Below are 17,297 nucleotides of genomic sequence, written 5' to 3'. Positions count from 1 at the left end.
AAAGGGGTTGGAACAGCACTACCTGGATGAATTCTGGTACCCGGGTAAATCCTTGGGGAACAAAATAAGAGGATTTCATTAGTACTTACGACCTGCATGAATACAGCGAATTCAACTCAACTGAGGTTATTTTGTGTTTTTGCTTGTGATGAATATAAACAGGAAAAAAATAATTAAATGTTTGACCTGTGCCATTCCCCAACCCCCCAACCCCCATCTCCACATGTTGGGTACTAGGTTGGACAGGGCAGGAAGCACAATGATGAGTGAGATGAAGGCCCTTGATTCATGTGGAAATGAGGGAAAGAGACATTTGATGGTGGGAGAAAGATGCCCCTCAAAGTCCCCCCATTTTCAGTGCCAACTGAATTTATTCCTTCATTTGTTGGTGTTACTTATTTGTGGATGGAGGTGGCACAAGGAGAAGGGAACATTTGAAATATTTACATGAGAGACTCTGGCTTTGAGATCCTCCCTAGTATTTGTTAGTGGCAGTCGGCTTCTTGTGTTAAACTAGTTGTACGTCAGATGCTCTGACAGGACATTAGTGTCCAATGTTCACTGTTGGTGACACTTGACAAATGGAGAGAAACCTCAGCACTCATACTGCCTTCGTTTTTCTGTCTGTGGGAAGAGGTGCTTTCAGAGAATTTGGGGACAATGATTCTGGCCAAACTAAGGATGTGTGTTGCAAGACAGGAAAGTGTCAGCAGGGCCAGCTGGCAACCCCACAGTTTCTTCCAAGAATTACATAGTTTCCCTTTTCAAACCCTAGTCCAGGTCTGAAGCTTTTGTGCTTCGAAGAGCATGTCAGAGGCCAGAGGGTCATCTGCTTCACACAGTTGGACGGCAGGGCCGAGTGTGACCGTGCAGGGCCGAGCCACCCAGGAATGACACCACCCAGTTGAGACTTTTCCAGCCTCCTAGGGGAGGGGCACAGAATGAAACCCATTTTGAAGTGATGATGCAGTGGCTGTTTTTAAAAGTTTCCCTTCTCCATACACATTATAAAGGGAAACTGCTGGCCTTTGTTTCTTTAACAATAACAAGCTGGTTGTAACCATTTCAGAAACCCATCATGAAGTTGTTCCTTCAAACAATGTCAATTTTGGCCATCGTGCATCTAGTGTTATAGACGTGAGCCAGTATCCAGGAGAGGCCCTGGCAGGAAGCCACCCTCTTTTGTAAGAATCCTGGACCAAGGAACCTCACACCCAGACACAGGCTGGAGCCATTCCCCTTGCGTGACAAGAGAACCACCTCCCCCACAAAGTGAACACACCTACAGACATGTGCACACACACAGACATGCCCCCTACATACTCCCACATTCATGCCCCCCCACCAACATACACATCCCTCACTTATCCTGCCCACCACACTGCATCAGGATGTCTTAGGGCCAGAGCAAATACAGCATTAGTTGTCCTGTTCAGGGCATCTACCTGTATTACCCATCACCAGAGGCTTCGTCTTGGAAGGAAAACCGAGAAGGGAAATGGCAGAGTTTGGGTGTTGATTAAATACCCAGAGAGAGGGTTTGGACAAAGGGTGGAGAGGTCTGACACTCTCCAAGAGACTCTACAACCTGTCCCCATGAGATCTTTGTGGCCTGGCCCCAGATGAGTATTCCCCTACATTAAGGAGCATTGTGAGGCTGGCCCTGTCTGCTGGCAGGTACAGGGATCCTAAGGAATAGAATAGATTCCCCCAGTGGGGGCCCCTCAAACACTTCTAGCTCTGACCCCAGGAGAGTCCCTGACATCTCCACAGTAGGCACCAGCTCCTCTAGCTCAAAACACACCTGCAAACAGGAGAGTTATTTGCCCATGTTTGCAGCATTGATTTGCCACTTTGGCCCAAATGTATGCATAATCAGTCTCTCCAAACAGTGAACTACTTATTTATTTATTTTTCATTTCTCCATTCTTCCCTACATTCAGATTTTCACAGATCATGACAGTGTAGTAACTGCCAAAACTCCCTCGAGAAGAAATAGATAATTGAAAGATCCCTACATCTATTGAGGAAATTGAATTTGTAGTGAAAAACCTTCCCACAAAAATCCTCCACTTTCAGATACCTTCCCTGGTGACCTTAACCAAAGAAGAAATAATAATACCCACTCTATACAAATATGTTCAGATGAAGAGAGGGCAACACTTCCTAACTCATTCTGAGAAATCAGCATTACCCTGATACCAACCCATATAGAGACGTGACGGGAAAAGAAAACTACAAACCAGTAACCCTCCTGAAATGAGTTGTAAGGATTTGAACAAAATTAAACAGAATTGTAGCAACTCAAATTCAACAGTATGAAAAAGGATGATACATCATGGCCAAGTGAGATTTACTCCAAGAATGTGGGATTGGTTTAACATTTGAAAATCTCTCAGTGTAATTAACCATACTAATAATCTAGGAAGGAAAAACCATATGATCATATAGACAGAGGCCAAAAATACTTGACAAAATCTAACATCCATTGCTGACAAACTTTCAGCAAATTGGGAACTTCCTCAACTTGATAAAGAGCATCTACGAAAAAACTACAGCTTGTATCACACTGAGTGCGTAAAAACTGAGTGTTTCCCTGAGATCAGGAAAGAGACAAGGATGTCCAGTCTCATAACTCCTGTTTAACATTGTATCAAAGCTTCCAACCTGTGCATCTGGGTGAGAAAGGAAGATGCAAAACAGGCTTCTTTTGTAGATGACATGATGGCTTATGTAGAAAACGTGAGGAAATCTGCAGGAAAAAAGCTACTGGTACTAGGAAGTGAGTTAAACATATTTACAGGACATAATATTAAAAAACTGTACTTATATACTAGCAATTAACAATACAATATTTTCAAATCCAAATCACTGTTTATAACATCAAAAATATTAGCTACTCAGTGATAAATCTGACAGAAGATGTGAAAATTAGAAAATACTGTTGAGTGAAATTTAGAAAGACATCAATAAGTGGAGAGACACACCTTGTTCATGGATCAGAAGGTTCCACATTGTTATGGTGTTACTGTTATTGATTCTCTCCAGGTTGATCTATAGATTTAATGCAATGCTAATCAAAATCCCAACAAGCTTTTTTTGGTAGAAATTTATAAGCTGGTACTAAAAATTCATATGGAAATACAAAGGATCTAGGTTTGCCTAAACACCATTGAAAAGGTAGTACAAAGTTAGAGAGCTAACACAAACTAATTGTAAGACTTATTATAAAGCTGTGGTATTCAAAACAGTGTGATATTGGCATAAAGATAGAAAAGTACATCAGTGCACCAGAATAGAATCCACAAATAGAGGCTCATATGTGGGACAACTAACTTTTGACAAAAGTGCAGAAGGTAATTCAGGGGAGAAAAGAGAGTCCTTCCAACAACTGGTGTGGAACAACTATATCTCTATAAACAAAAATAATGAACTTTGATTCATATGCAAAAATGAATTCAAAATGGATAAGAGATTGCGATGTAAGGTCTAAAATGATAAAACCTCTACATGACAATATAGGAGAAAATATTTGTGATTTGTATTAGGCAAAGATTTCTGAGCAACATCAAAAGCACAATCTATTTTTTTAAATGATGAATTTGACTTCATAAATATTAAAAACACTGCTTTGGAAGACTCTATGAAAAGAATGTAAAAACAACCCATTCCTGGGTAAAAATACTTGCAGACCAAATATCTGATAAAGGACTTGTATCCAGTATATAATGGATGCTCAAATATTAATAATAACACAAGCAACCCAGTAAAAGAATAGGTAAGTGATTTGAACAGACATTTCACCAAAGAGCAAACAGCACATGAAAAGATGCTCAACATCATTATTCAAAAACTGCAAATTAAATTCCCAGTGAGATGCCGCTGCACATCTGTGAGACTGGCTCATATAAAATGAGTGACCATACCAAATGCCGGTAAGGATATAGAATAACTGGAACTTCCTACACATTGCTGGTGGGGATGGGGGTAGGAAGGGATGTGAAATAGTATAACCAGTTCAGAAAACAGTTTGGACGTTTTTTACAAAATTAAGCATGGGTCAACTAACTTTTGTTTGTTATGTAGGCAAACGTAGATCCTACTAAATGATTCAGCTGTTTCATTCCTAGGTGTTTACCCAAGAAATGAAAGCATACATCCACACAAAGACTTGTACATGAATGTTCACACAGATTTATTTGTAACAGACAAAACCTGAAAGCAATCCTATTGTCCTTCAACACAGCAGCGAGTAGGACTCCTCAGTAGTAAGAAGGAAGAAGTATTACATGCAACATGAACAAATCTCAAGATAATTACAGTGAGGGAAAGAAACCAGACCAAAAAGGGTACAGGGTATTGCATTCATTTAAACTCCAGAAATGCAGATTAATCATTAGTGACAGAAAGAACTTCAGGGTCAGATGAGGGGGAACGAGTTACAAAGGGGCACAAGGGAACTTTTGGGGGTGATGGACATGTCTGCCATCTGACTGCAGTAGAGTGTATGTAGAGATCAATATATTTATTGTATGTGAACCACACCTCAGTAAAGGTGTTAAAAAATAGACGAAGGAAGAAAAGGAGAGATTGGGACAGAAGGCAAGAGGAAGAGAAAAACAGATGGAGGAAAGGAAGGAGGAAGAGAAAATGTGAAGATCACATTCTCTTTGGGCTTAGAGTGGGTGTGGACTGGATGGTCAGTAGGTGACAGGGAGCATTCTAGAAGCTCAGCCGGTGCACTTCAGCATGACCTACATCACTGATGGGAAGGTGCTTGGGTCCTAAGGTGCAAGAGTCTCCCATTTCCAGTGGCCTTTTCCCTGAACTTGGACAGGGCTTTTCCAACATCCTGTGGCCTCTGAAGTGACATCATCTGTACTGCCCTCACGACATGCCCACATCATAGCAGCAAATGCCTTTTAGCTTTTGGTCTGGCCAGCAAGGCCCTGGATTCTAAGCTCTGCTCAGCTTTCTGGCTCTATTTTCTATCTCAATGTTTGCACTCTGGCTCGAGCCACAACCACCTTCCCTTGTCTCCTGAAAACAGCCAAGCTCCTTCCTGCCTCAGGACCTTTAAACATGCAGTTCTTGGGCCTGGAATACTACCTCCAACCCCCTCCAATGACTCCTTTGTCTGTCTAGACCTGTAGGACTAAAGCAAATGCTCGTGACCCAGGAGGCCTTCCTTTTCCCACCTCCAGACTATATTGGATTCCTGTACACTGGCCACATCTCCAGTTTGTCATCCAATACTAATTTAGAATCGCAGTGCTGCCCTAATAAAGTAAAAGGTAAGGTCTGCCCCTTCTACTTTGTCTCATTTGCAAAATGACTCCCAAGTCCGTTATGTCCTTGAGTGACAGCAAATGCCAAGCTGCTGGGCCTGCTGGGTCCTGGCCCCTGCGTCCTTGTGCATCAGGGCCCAGCCACCTCACCTGCCCTCACTGACATGGCCACTCAAACAAGCACAAAGCTCCCAGAAAATGGCCTGCTTCCTCACAGTTTGGAACTTGAGGGTGGGGAGGTTCTCTGATTCCTTCCTTCCTTCCTGATTCTCTGCGCTCATAGCTGGAGTGGCTGCCCACTGCATTACAATTTTGAAATCAGAGAGATGTGACCCCCAACACGAAACACAAAATCAACACGATTCCCAGCTGGAGTTTGTGGGTTCTTCCCTAAAACCCACAGGCTCAGCTTCCCAGCTTTGCAAGGAATCTGTCTATAAATTACTTTTATAGGACCGTTATCACATAATTGAAAAATAGTGGAGCTCTCCTGTTTTTGTAACCCTGCTGTGAATGAGTTTCTCTGTGCTGCCTCTCACAATTGAGCTGGTCAAGCACTTCATAGCTCTTTCTAAATTTTTCCTATAGTCACCTCTTAGCTTAAGAACATGGAATATGCTCCAAATGAAATAGTATTACTACCAGATTATTCCTATATCCTAGTATCTATACAGAGCTAACAGGTCTCTGGGCCAAATAGATGAAAATAACATGGCTCTTATTTATTAACTTCTTATTGACAGGAAAATTGCAGTCTCCTTATAGTTTCTGGAAGGACGCTCTGTCTTTCATACAGGATTGTTTTCAAATGCATGAGATCTCAACTGCTCTTCAAGCTTTTTAAAAATTGAGATATAGCTGATGTAACATTGTGAAGTTTGAGGTATACAGTGTGTTGACTTGATACATTTATGTATTGCTGTACGATCACCACTGTGGCATTAGTTAACACTACTATCACCTCACATAAATACCATTTCTTTGTTTTGGTGAAACAATTAAGATCTAGTCTATTAGCAACTGAAGTTTATACTACAGTGTTGTCGTCTGCTATGCTGTGCATAAGATCTCCAGAACTTACTTATTTACTAGCCATAAGTTCACACCATTAAACATCCCCCCAGTTCTCCCATCTCCAGCCCCAGCCCCTGGTAACCACCATTCTACTCTCTGTTTTGTGAGTCTGAGATTTTTAAAATTCCACATATAAATGAGATCATGCAGTGTTTACACCAGGGCTCCTCTATTGCTAGAACAAACTGAGACAAAATCAGGCCATGCCACTCCCTGTCTAAAAGCCTTCAAGGCACCCGTGGTTTGTGAGATCAGGTGGGAGACCCTTCTGTGGGAAGACAGATGTGCCCAGGTCCAGCCTGCCTGCTTCTCTCCCAGCTCTCCAGACCGGGCCATCCCTTCCTTTTTCTTGGGTCTCCCCAGATGCTTCTAGCAGCCCCTGCCAGGCTGGTAGATACCCCACAACACTTTACATATTTTACATTTTCTTTTACATATTTTATTATTCTCTGTCTCTCCCTGGGTAACTCTATGCTCATGTCTCAGGATCCAAATGTACATATGCCGGGTGCTCCCAGCAGAGGAGAGAAGCCCACCAGGGTGAGGACAAGACCAGGTAGGCACAGCAGTGAGCTGGGGGCTGCCAGGGGCTTCTCCACCACTACCTCCTGCTGTGTAATTTGGGGAATACGAGTTTGGTGGGGCTGCTGTAACCAAGTGGTACAGAGTGGGTGGCATAAACAGCAGAAATTTATTTTCTCACAGTCCTGGAAGCTACAAATCTGAGATCGAGGTGTGGGCGGGGCTACTTTCTCCCGAGGCCTCTCTCTTTGGTTAGTAAACGGCTGTCTTCTCCCTGTGTCCTCACGTAGACTTCCCTCCATGCTGTGTTCACATTTCCCCATTTCGTGATGACACAAGTCATATTGGCTTAGGGCCTGCTCTAGTGACTTCATTTTGACTTAACCACCTCTGCAAAGTCCTGTCTTCAAATAAGGTTACTTTCTGAAGTATCGGGAGTTAGGACTTCAACATATGACCTTTTGGGGGAGGGATATATTCCAGCCAATAATGGGAAGGGGGAGTCCTTTCCCCTCCCTGGTCTCAATTAAATTTCTTCATCTACAGCATGGGAATTGGGTGGGAGTGTAACAGGTGGACTTGTGTACCCTTCACAGCTCTAGATTTTTCTGGATTGAAAATCAGGTGACAGGAAACAGGAGCTTGATGGTTGTGTTTTCACATTAGAAAATGGAGTAGGTTTCAGACTTGAGCAATCTGTGCAGGTGTCTGAATCCTCCCCCTGCTTTTCCTGCAAACATGCATCACTAAAGGGGGTCAGTTAAGGAAGGGAATGAGCTTGCTACCTACATTTCCCTCTTAAGTGGGAAGGAGAGAGGCTGGAGCCAGAGAAGGTGGGAGGTGCAAGAGCCCAGATTCTAAAGTATTGCACGAGGCATGAGAGCCACTGTGGAATGAGAAAGGTGGAGAATGACTGGTGGGAAAACAGAGAGAAGGGGAAAACAGCATTAGTGTGTGCTCCTGTCCTAAGGGGCGAAGAAAAGCCAGATCCACAGCAGCCAGAGAAGAAAGTGGCTGCTCAGGAGAGGCTGGGGTCCTCTGTTCTTCCCTCCCATCTTTTACATGCTCCTAGCACAGGCCCCTGCCAACATGAGAGACAGACTTGCCCCTTACTGCTGGGGGATACTCCTGGGGGCACAGACTCCTGGCTGTGGATGGCTCTTTTTGAGGTTTCCTCAGTTGTCCTACCCAGATGTGTCTGCTCTAGGGAATGTCAGGCATGAAGCCCAGGACTGTAGTGGCGTGCACTTTGGAAAAGGAAACATCTAACAGTGCTAGAAAAAAAGGTTCTGGTGTATTTACTTTTGAAACCATTTGCCAGCATGTCCTGGGGTTGGAAGACAGAATAACTTGGTGATTTTAGAGCAAATAGATCTTTCCTTTCCTTTCAATTTCAGGTCTAACTGTAGAAACATTCTCCTTGCAGGGGCCCAGGGGCTGAGACCTCACCCTGAGAACTATGTTTCTTGTCATGAACAGTACTTACCCGGCCACAGGCACGCAATGATCCTCACTGATTTTCATCTCTTAGAGCCTGTGTGTGGACAGAGCACAGAACACTCAGTCTGACTGTGGCTGAGGAATAGAGCTAATTTGGCACCATGTGGGCCCAAGTCCCTCTCCTCACATGCGTTCCTCCACCTGGGACCCTCTCCTCTACCCACTCCCTCCTAAGCCACCTTCAAACCTCAGCCTCCAGCAGGAAGGCTTGCTGACTCTTCTCCAGGCTTGGAAGAGCCCCTCTGACCCCCATATCCCTGCCTGGAGCCACCACAAATCAATTTTGTTTGGAAGGGTTATAACTGATTTCTACTGTATTTCAATGATCTGTACTTCTACCTGGCAGCCCCATCATTCTTGACTGGTTTGAGCTCAAAATAGACATGTTGACAAACAAAGGATGAACAAACCAGCTTCTCTATCAACAGTTTCTATAATCTGTAAATCTATTTAGGGAGAGTCTCGGATGATCAGCCAACTCCCAGTCATTGTTGCTGCCAGTGGGGGAGAACTACCTGCTGCTTGCTTCTCTGGCAGCACATTGTACCTGTCTCTGTCAAATGCGTCCACTGAGCGTCCCAGGGGATGATGTTTCCAACTGCTAAAGTATTATTTTGTAAAGAGAATAAAACCATGTCTGTCATTCAGATATAAAAAGAACACTTGTCAAATATTGTATTTTATGCACTAATACTGTAATATAATTTGTTATGATAATGTTGACATATTAATACTGTAATGCGTAAGATGTTTCTTTCAACTGACTCAGGTGAATTCAAAGTACCACTCATGCAGAGGCGGAGAAGGGAAGTTGAAATTAATACCTTAGGTGCAAAAAGGGCATATCCACAGGGCAGTAATTGCATTCCATCAAACACAATGAATTTGTATTTCTCTGGAGGGGAATCCTTTGTGTTACCAGTTTCCCACAGCTTAACAGGGTCTTAAAGCAGCTCAAAGGCAGTGCAACGTAGAGAGAACTCAGACAGGGCAATGAGGAATCCTTTCTATTTTCCATCTGAGACTTTCTCATACTCTTTTTCAGGCTCCAAGATGCCCCAGAGACATCTTACTCTCCATGCAACCTCTTGGGGTCTTCTCTCATTCACCTTCCCACACGGTTTTTAGGGAAATAGCTCTCCTTGTTTTCTGAATCCCCATCTCTTTAGTTCCTGTAGTGTAGGCTGATCTGGTGAGGATCTGGATACAGCACCCAAAACCAGCTCTCCTGGCAACACTGGACCATCATCCTTGCTCCGAGTTATCACATTCCCACTCTCCATTCTTTTGAAATGGAAATATACAAAATGGTTCTCTTTGCCCAGTTGTGCCTGAATTATGGAACAAATGTGATTTAGGCTACCAAGTCAGAGCACACTATTGCAAAAAAAAATTCAATATCTGTATTAAGAAGAAAACAGACAAATAAAATGTTTTCAATAATTAGAATGTGTACAGATTATAGTACTCAATGTCCTTATTAGAAGAAAAAATAAAATGTGGCTATCAGATCATGTGATTCTTAAAATTCCTTGTTGATCGTTTGTTTGTTTCTTTGCATAAAAAAATAACAGCTGCCATTTATCAATTCTCAACCATGCACCAGGCTCTCCGCTAGGAATTCCTACATGCATTATACTTAACCTTTATATGATGCCAGAAGAAAAATATAATTTCCATCTTGAAAATGGAAAAAAAAATGGCTTAAAAAATTTGAATGTTTTGTCCAAAGTCACAATAAGTGGTGGATCTTGAGTTAGTGTGATTCCAAAGTACATCTTCTTTTTTCTTTTTTTAATAATATTTAGTAAGTGCTCTCAAAATGAGACCTCCTGCTTTCCATCTGACAGGTGGGAAGCAATTGCCATTCTTACTGGAATCTAGAAGCTGCTGCACATGGTTATTAGCCCAAGGAATCTGCATCTCAAGCAGAACCAGCTCCCTGGGCTAATTACTCATAGTGGAAATGATTTGGCATATATTTGGGCCAGGACTACAGAGAACAAATCAAGCTTTGGGAATTTACAGTGAGAAGGTGGCCATCAAAGCTCAAACACAGAATCTTCAGTGATTCTACACTTTCCTTAGCAACCCCTTTGGTAGAGACGCCTGCAGAATAGAGGGCCATCTGGGGGACTGGATAGAGCCCAGTCATCACAGACAGCCTTCATCTTGCTAGAGGTTGATGTTTCAGAGAAAACTCCAATAGGCCTTGGAAAATTTGATGAGTGTTCTATTCAGCTTACAGTTCTGTCTCTAAGTTTAAGTACCAAGGTGCTGGTAGTGAAGGGCCCCCACCAGTAAGATGGTGAACTTCCAGCTTCTCTTCCGGGTCCTCAGTTCCCGACGGCGCCACCTAAAGACCAATCACCTCTCTCCCCACTCCCACTCCCAGCACCTAGCCAATTGCCACCAGCCCCGTAGAAGTGACACCACAATCACCCCATGCCCCTTCCCATATAACCCAGCACCTTTCCCCAATAAAGCGGAATTCTCCCGTGAATTGCTGCTGTGTGTCGCTCCCTTCCTTTCATTGGTGCCGAAACCCGGGAGACGGGACACCCCAACTGGGCCCCGTCCTCCCCCCTGACACCAGCAGCAGCTTGCCCCCGTCCTCTTTTTCCGGCGCTGGCTCCTCACACTCACCCCTCCTCTCTGGCCTTGGGGTAAGTTTTCCCCCAAGGTGGGCCACTCTTTCCCGAGCTATCACAGTGCCATTGACCGTGATCGTCCGGCAAGGCCCTGATGCTAGGGGATGAAGAAAGAACTCTCCCCGCCTCCGGCCTTCACGGCTGCAGCAGACCCTCAGGCCCCCCTCCAACAGCCATAAACGAGGTGACTCCTTTGTGGATGAGAACGCTCCCTTTTCCACTCCTTTCTTCCGTTTTACCTGCTGAAATCCATTCTGTCCGCCGAAAACTCCTAGTACTAGGTACCTCGGACTCTGGCACTCTGCCTTCTTAGAGAAGCCTGGGTGACGACCCACACTTCCTAAGAAACCGACTCGTATACGAGTTTCCGCAGACCCCCAAGGATCATCGGGGACGCCCTTTGTCTCCTTGCCGTCTGCTCCCAGTCCGAGGATCTCCGTTCGTCTTCCCCTGTTTGTCTCCTTCTCTGTCCTTTAGCCATGGGAGCCTCCTCATCCCTCCCTGGAAGTTCACCTCTTGAATGCCTGCTCAAGTATCTAGCCACCCTCTCCCTGACGCCTGATATAAAACCAAAACTTCTCCGCAAATACTGCTCCCAAGATCGGCCGACATGCCCCCTAGACAATAACAACCAATGGCCCGCAGGGGGAACTCTTGATCCTAACATCACTCGCGATCTCTTTAACTACTGCCAGCGCCTGAAAAACTGGAAGGAGATTCCCTATACCGAAACTTTCTGCCTCCTCCCCCGCCTCCCCCCAAGTTCTCCTAGCCTGCAAGCCGTCTCCCCCGCAGAAGCCTCCCGTTCACTCCCTTCCCCCTCCTCCTTCCACCTTCCTCGCAGCTGCTGCATCCTCCTCCCTTCCTCCACCACCATCTCCTCCCTCACCTCACCCCCCTGCAGATCAAGCCTGAGCCTTTCAGCTCCCCTCTAACTAAGTTCCAACAGCCTCCTCTTTGCCCCCATCACCTGTTTCTCCCCCACAGACTGAGCCAGAACCCTTCAGTTCCTCCTCAGACTCAGTCCTGAGGGCCTCCCAAAATTATCGCCCCCCCCTCCGAGAAGTAGCAAGATCCGAAGGCATCGTGCGCGTTCACGTCCCTTTCTCCTTAAGAGATTTAGCCCAACTTGAGAAACGCCTAAGTTCTTTTTCCACTGATCCCACAACATATATCACAGAGTTTCAATAGACCCTCCAGTCATACAGCCTCACACATCATGACATTTCAGTCATACAGCCTCACACATCATGACATTTTCATGCTCCTAGCCAATACCCTCCTTCCTGAAGAGCATAGATGAGTTTGAGACTTCGCCCAAATGCACGCCACCTAAACCCACAGGACTGACCCCACCTATCCCTCTGGCCCCACCGCTGTCCCCGAACAAGATGCACACTGAGATTATAACACCACTGTGAGTCTCCGCTCTCAAGATATCTTCGCCTGCTGCTTAATAGCAAGTCTGAAAAAAACAGCTCGTAAATAATCAATTTTCAAAAGCTCCCTCCGAGTTCTTAGACAGACTCACTCAAGCCCTATTACAGCATACCAGCCTGGACCCAGAAATGCCTGATAGAAGACATGTCCTTATGACATACTTCCTAGCTCAAAGCTACCCCGACATTAAAGCTAAACTCAAAAAGTTAGAACAGGGCCCCGCTACCCCACAGACTGAGATCTTAACAGTGGCCTTTAAAGTCTTCCATAACCGGGAAGAGGAGAAGGAACGCCGTAAACAAAAGGCTGATCAGGCCAATTTCCAAATGTTAGCCCAGCTGATAAAACTGCAACCTGGGCACTCTTCTACAAACAAGCCCCCCACAGGAGCTTGTTTCAAGTGCAGACAAGAAGGACATTGGTCAAGGGCATGCCCTACCCCAGATCTCCTACCACCCCATGCCCCAGATGCCACAAAAAGGGCCACTGGAGGTCTGATTGCCCAGCCACCCGAAGGGGAGGCTGGATGAACAACCCCCATCCTAAGCCCACCGTAGTGGGGCTGGCAGAAGAAGATTGACGGGGCCTGGGAGCTTCTCGCCTGACCATTTCCATCACCAAACAGGAGCCCAGGGTTACTTCAGTAATAGACAGTCGCCCCATCTCAGTCTTGCAGGAGCCACCTTCTCAGTCTTGCAGGAATACCAGGGCCCTACCACACCTGCCATTACTCCTATAGTCAGGGTAGGAAGTAAACAGATTTTCCCATTAGACCCCCCTCTACCCAAGACAATCCCATACCTTTCTCCCACTCCTTCCTGGTTATGCCCCAGTGTCCCATCCCCTTACTAGGACGGGACATCCTTTCTCTCCTCCATGTTTCCATAACTATATCCACTCCCACAGCCCCCAGTACTCCCTTTCTAATGGCCCTCATAGCCGACGACCCCCCTCTACCCAATGAAAGCTTCAGTTCCGCCCTCATACACCCTGTAAATCCCAGAGTTTGGGACATTACAAGCCCCTCCGTAGCTCTATGCCCTCCTGCCTCCATCAAATTACATGACCCCTCTCAGTATATCTGTCAGGCCCAATACCCCCTAACCACTTCAGCCCTCATAGGCCTCCAACCCATCATCCAAGATCTCTTAAACAAAAATTACCTTAGACCCACTCACTCCCCGTTTAATACCCCCATATTAGCTGTTAAAAAAACCAATGGATCTTTCCGCCTCGTCCAAGACCTTCGCCTCATCAACATGACCGTTGTCCCTATCCATCCCTTAGTCCCAAATCCATACACCTTTTTATCGCTGCCCTGCCTTAGCCTCCCGAGACCCCTCCTCCCAAGATTTTTTCGCCTTCACCTGGATGGACCCATACACAAGACATTCTGAACAACTCACTTGGACAGTTTTGCCACAAGTCTTCCGAGTCCACCTTATTACAATACATGGACGATCTTCTACTCTGCAGTCCCTCGTGGGAACAGTCTCAACTTCACACTGCCTCCCTACTTAACCTTCTAGCTTCCAGAAGTTACTGGGTATCCCCTGTCAAAGCTCAAATCTCTTCCCCTTCTGTCACTTACCTCGAATTTCTTCTATCTCAACAAAGAAAGTCCATTACCTTAGACAGAAAACAGCTCCTCTCTGACCTGCCTGTTCCCAAAACCAAGACAGGAATCCTTTCCTTTCTAGGCCTGGCTGGGTATTTTAGAGCGTAGATCCCTAACTTCTCCCTGTTGGCAAGACCCCTATACGACCTCAGCAAGGGCCCCCCTGAAGAACCATTATCCTTCTCACCCCGACACTCCTTCATTAAGCTCCGTTGAGCCCTTGTGGAAGCCCCAGCTCTCCATCTGCCTGATTTGTCGAAGCCCTTCTCATTATACATTCATGAGAAGTCCAGTCAAGCTTCAGGAGTCCTAGGCCAATATTATAGCCCATCCTTTGCCCCAGTAGCTTATCTTTCCAAGCAATTAGACCCCACAGTTCGGAGATGAGCCCCCTGCCTATGGGCATTAGCCGCTGGACAGCTCTTGCAGAAGGAAGCTCATAAACTGACATTAGGGCGCCCCTTACCATTCTGCCCCCACATCACCTAAAAGATCTCTTAACCTTCAAAAGTTTACAGACTTTCCCTCCCTCCAGACTCCTGACCTTACTATCCTCTTTCCTCCAAAATCCCATTCACCCCCATTGCCATCCATACCCGAATCATGACTTTTTCCTCCTTTACCGCTCTCTTGCTTTTTCTCCTCATTCCTATTGTCTTCCCCGCCACCCCAGCCTCCTTTGTATAGCGATTCAAAGTAAGACAGACTTACACACAGCATCAAACAAAAGTTACTGCCCTCATTGCCACATCAGACTGCCCTCTGAAAGGCTGCTCCGAGCCTTTATACCTCCACTTTCCTCCCTTCACCGAAGTGTTCACTAGCAGCTACCTTTATTCTCCCTACCTCTGCTTCCTCTATGACCAAAGACAAGCCTATTGCAGGCGATGGCCAGACACCTACGGGGGATGTCCCTACTGGTCTTGCGCCATTCACTACATGAGTAACTCCCAGTACCCACAGTGTTACTCCTCCAACTGTTTCATGAAATACTCCAACGGCTCATTCTTCTTATCAATCCCAGATCCCTGGGACTCTCGATGAGCCGCCGGGGTCACAGCCTCAGTTTACTATGGGGAGTCCTCGACCCCCCACGGTACCCTTCATATCTCTCAAGAGTATGTTCCCTCTCACTCCCAGATCTCTCAAGTTGCATCAAATATCGGACATTCCGAAAACGTCATTATCCAAACTCTTGATGGCACTTCTTCATCTTCTTATTCCTCCTACTCTTAGTTACAGCTTATTCAAGACACCACCATCTTTCTCAACCACACCCTCAACACCGCCAATTGTTTCTTGTGTGCATCACTACAGCGCCCATTGCTGGCTGCCGTGCCCCTTAATATTTCCAACTACTCCTCCCATGCAGAAGGACAACCCCTCCACCCCCTGGCAGACATACCCCTATGGGAACCAGAATATGCAGATAATCTCACCATCCACCACTGTGTAGGCCCAACCCCTCCCCCCTCCAGTGCACTTCACTGCCTCTCTATCTACACCCCTACCTCTGGCTCTAAGACTTTCACTCAACCGGGACACTTCTTTTAGTGTAGTGGCAGTCTTTTCAACTCACTGCCTCCCAACTCCGATATACCCTGCATTCTCGTCACCCTAATCCCACAGCTTACACTTTACAACATGGCAGAATTCCTTGAGCTCCAACCTCCCTTGCCCTCGCGCACTAAAATGGCTGCTTTCCTTCCCATCATGGTCGGTATCTCTTTGACCACCTCAGCAATTGGTGCAGGGTTTTCGAGAAGAGCCTTGAGTCACTCTCTATGGGCAATTATAAATCTCAACGATAAACTTGAAAGAGCCCTGACATCCACTGCTGATTTCCTAGCCTCTCTCCAAAGACAGGTCACTTCGCTAGCTAAAGTCACCCTTCAAAACTGGCTGGCTTTAGATCTGCTTACAGCCGAGAAGGGCGGCACCTGCATCTTCCTTCGAGAGGAGTGCTGCTATTACATCAACAAATCCGGCATTGTAGAAACTGACATTACCAAACTCACCGACCTTGCCTCCAGCCTCCACTCTGCTTCCAATTCCAACCCATTCTCTTCATTACTAACAAACCCCCTCCTTAACTGGCTCTGGCCATTGCAGGCCCCATAATAATCATTCTTCTCGCCTGTCTCTTCTTACCCTGTATAATGAAGTTCATCATATCCCAAGTCAGAAAAATCTCTAATCAAACTTTCAACCAGCTTTTACTCAGAAACTATCAGCTTCTGGCCACAGAAGATCCCTCACCCTCAAGTAACCTCCTCACCACACGCTGAGATGGACCCCACTCTCCGCTGGAAACTGTTCCTGGAAACAATGGTCACAGATGCCTGGCTTCTGGCACCCGTATCCTCTTGGCACCATTAAAATCAACAAGTTCTTGACCTATAGTTACAAGGAACCTTCATTGATTTCCAACCTGAAGAAGTCCACATCTACTCGTCCTTACTGTGGGGAGTCCTATCAACCCTTTCCTCCCAGTCATCAAGCCCTCACTCCCTTCTCTGCCCCCATTCAGCAGGAAGCAGTCAGAAAGAAAGCAACGTTCACAACCCAATAGAGGAGAAAGGGGGGAATGAAGGGCCCCCACCAGAAAGATGGCAAACTTCCGGCTTCTCTTCTGGGTCCTCAGTTCCCGATGGCGCCACCTAAAGACCAATCACCTCTCTCCCCACTCCCACTCCCAGCACCTAGCCAATAGCCACCAGCCCTGTAGAAGTAACACCACAATCACCCCATGCCCCTTCCTATATAACCCAGCACCTTTCCCCAATAAAGCGGAATTCTCTGGTGAATTGCTGCTGTGTGTCACTCCTTTCCTTTCAGGTAGGAAGAAGAAATGTTTGGGGACACAGAGTATCCAGGGCAAGAAGGAATCCAATGTTGATGTTGGAAAAATTGATGTGTGTGTAGAAGGTACCTGAAGTTAAAACAGAACAGCAAAAAATGTCTCAATGAAACTAAGAGTTGGTTTTTTGAAAAAATAAACAAAATTGACAGATCCTTAGCTAAGCTAACTAAATAAAAAACAAAGATGTTAATAAATTAATTACTATTCTGGTTGATTATATGACAATGAAATGGGTAGCCTAGAAGAAATGGGTAAATCCCCCAATACATACAACATGCTAAGACTAAATCATGAAGGAATAGAACATCTGAACAGATCTATAACGAGTATGGAGATTGAAT

Source organism: Manis pentadactyla, chromosome 8 (genome assembly GCF_030020395.1).
Source record: "Manis pentadactyla isolate mManPen7 chromosome 8, mManPen7.hap1, whole genome shotgun sequence".
NCBI lineage: Eukaryota > Metazoa > Chordata > Mammalia > Pholidota > Manidae > Manis > Manis pentadactyla.
The sequence above is the reverse complement of the archived record's forward strand: the minus strand, read 5'-3'. Positions refer to the sequence as shown.